This window comes from Quercus lobata, chromosome 11 (assembly GCF_001633185.2).
Source record: "Quercus lobata isolate SW786 chromosome 11, ValleyOak3.0 Primary Assembly, whole genome shotgun sequence".
Classification (NCBI taxonomy): Eukaryota; Viridiplantae; Streptophyta; class Magnoliopsida; order Fagales; family Fagaceae; genus Quercus; species Quercus lobata.
This window is the reverse complement of record NC_044914.1, coordinates 9,308,067-9,310,952: the sequence shown is the minus strand read 5'-3', so window position 1 is coordinate 9,310,952 and position 2,886 is coordinate 9,308,067. Positions and strand designations below refer to the sequence as shown.

Genomic DNA, 2,886 nt, shown 5'->3' with positions numbered 1-2,886 from the left:
AGGAGGAGAAGAGACAAAAGACTTCTAGGAAGTCCGAATGAGAAGGGTGGGGCTTAGAAAGAGAACCATGGTAAGTGAAGGAAGTTTCCAGTGAAAGTTCACCTACTGCCTCTGCATTAAATTACTGGCAACAGGTTTATCAGTTTTATTGATGAGGAAGTGATCTAAACATTGGAATTCATAGCTAAGCAGCTCCTTCTACCACCTTCAACAGAAGTTTAAAGGGGCAAGTGTCATAGGGAGAGTCTAGATAAATGGGGATGAAGGGCCAGGATGCGACGGGCTGAGGAGTATATAAGGAAAGGGAACTTCTAGCTAGTGAGAGGGGGGGGGGAATAGTCTAAGGATAGAAAATTAGAGCAAGAACGGTAAGAGAAAAAGGGTAAACAGTGTATTATCTAGTGTAAGAGTTTTGTCCTCGGGCTAAGTCCCCTCCCCTTGTTTTATCCCACTCTCTTTACAAATATCTATTGGTTTAGGTCTTGCTGGGTTGCACAAATTCCACCATTCTAAGTGGGTTTGGGTCGTTTGGTGGTTAAGTCCTTACAATTGCCGTCGTCTGTGGGAAACAAGGTGTTATTATGGGTTTATCTTGAGTAGTCATGGCCAACTTAGAGGAGAATAGGGAGGAGTCTGTTAGTTCACAAAGGGAAAACCAGTTTGTTAATTTGGAGCGAAGGAGGGATAAGCACCATACACCAAGTGTTATGGTAGAGTCATATCACACTGAACGCACAGAAAGAAGTCACTCTAGGATTGGGAGCCATGTTTCACACGATCAGGAGATGCGGAAATTGCAGCTTGAGGTAGATCGCATGCGTAGGAAGTTGCGGCGAAGGGAGAGTGACAGAAGGAATCCATCACCCCCATCAAGTGATGGATTAGGGGAGAGTAGGGATCGCTCATATCACCATAGTCAAGAACCCCATCCAATGAGTCCTTCTTAGCATCTTCATGCCAGGATAAACTGGAAAAGGGCAAGTACAAGCATGAGCAAGGGTTATCTCATCATAGCATGAGGAATGACACAATGAGTAAAGCACTTCGGCAAATCTCGAAGTCACCCTTTGTTAGGAGAATCAATAAGGCCAGGCTTCCCCACCGGTTCTCACAGCCAACTTTCACAATCTATAATGGAAGGTCTAACCCTGTGGAGCATGTAAGCCATTTCAATCAGAAGATGACAGTTCATTCTGGCAATGAAGCCCTTATGTGCAAGGTATTCCCCTCCAGCCTCGGGCCTGTGGCTATGCGTTGGTTTGATGCTTTGGAAGAGGGGTTAATAAGATCCTTTGAGGAGCTGACGAGGGCATTTGGTGCAAGATTTGTAACATGTAGTAGAGTTCCTAAGCCCTTAGACTCTCTTTTGTCTATGGCCATGAGGGAAGGTGAAACTCTCAAGACCTACTTAGACAAATATTAGGAAACGTACAATGAAATAGATGGAGATTTCGAGAACGTGGCAATGACAACATTTAAGGTAGGGCTTCTAATGGAGCATGAATTGAGGAAGTCACTACCAATGAAGCCTGCCCTCAGTATGCGCCAGCTTATAGATCGCATTGATAAGTATAAGCAAGTAGAGGAAGATCAAACCCAAGGAAAGGGCAAAGCTAAGGTTTTCCTAAAGAAAAGAGATCCTCGGAGAGTAGATATCATAATAACCGTTCTCAAAGAGACTTCCCCAATCAGACATCATCTGCGGGGGCTCAAGTGGTTAATTCATTGTTCAAAGAGCCAGTCTATCAGATACTGGAGAAGATAAAAAATGAACCATACTTTAAATAGCCCAATAAGATGGGTGGGGATCCGTCCAGGAGAAACCAAAGCCTTTACTATCATTATCATCAGAAAAAAGGGCACACAATAAAGGATTGCAGGACTTTACGAGATCACCTGGGTCAACTGGTGAAGGTAGGATAAATAAGTCAGTTCTTGCACCAGTCTACAGGTTAGTTTGGGCATTTGGGAGCTAGGTATCGAGGGATGGAGCTCCTCGACTAGCATTGGGTACAATTAATGTCCTTTTTGCTAAGCCTAGGGGTGATGCAAGAACCTGGTTGGGGGTTATGTCTATGGTTTCAAGTCCCAACTTGGAAGACAGGAGCCAGGCTCGCAAAAAGGCCAAAATGGTGGCCATGCCCACTTTAGGTTTTTCAAAAGAAGATAAGGAGGGGACGCTCAAGCCATATGATGATGCCTTGGTGGTAACCATTCGGATCGGGGGGTATGATGTAAAAAGGGTCCTGGTAAACAAGGGAAGTGGGGTGGAGATTATGTACCCAAACTTATATAAAGGGTTAAATCTCAAGCCCGAGGACCTAGAGAAGTAAGATTCACCACTAGTGGGCTTTGATCCGAGGACCTAGAGAAGTAAGATTCACCACTAGTGGGCTTTGATGGGAGATTGGTAACCCCCTGCAAGATTATAAAGTTACCTGTATAGGGTAGAGATAAGGAGGTGCAAGTTGATTTCATTGTAGTTGAAGCTTTTTCCCCTTACACAGCTATCCTGGCTAGACCAATGCTTCATGCTGTCTCGTCAACCTTACACTTGAAAGTTAAGTACCCCACACAGGGTAGAGTTGGGGAATTAGTAGGAAGTCAAGTAATGGCTAGGCAATGTCTAATAGCAGCCATTACACGATAACCCACAGATCAAGTCGTGGTGGAAAAGGAGCAAATCCTATAGCAATCAAAGGGTCCCGAAGTAGGACTTGGGACCGAGTCGTAGGGGTTGCTGTTCAGGAATTGGAAAAGGTTTTGATTGGTCAAGACGAAGAAAAATACTTTCAGGTGGGGTCTCAATTGCCATCCTTAGAAAATGCCGCGTTGGTGAAATTTTTGGAAGATAATATTGATGTGTTTGCCTAGAGTACTTATGAC

The 2,886-nt window shown here is 44.4% G+C and overlaps 1 pseudogene; it reads left to right on the top strand.

The window, feature by feature from the left end:
• Positions 1 to 1,030: 1,030 nt before the first annotated feature.
• LOC115966356 lies at positions 1,031 to 2,333 on the top strand (annotated as a pseudogene).
• Positions 2,334 to 2,886: the final 553 nt, after the last annotated feature.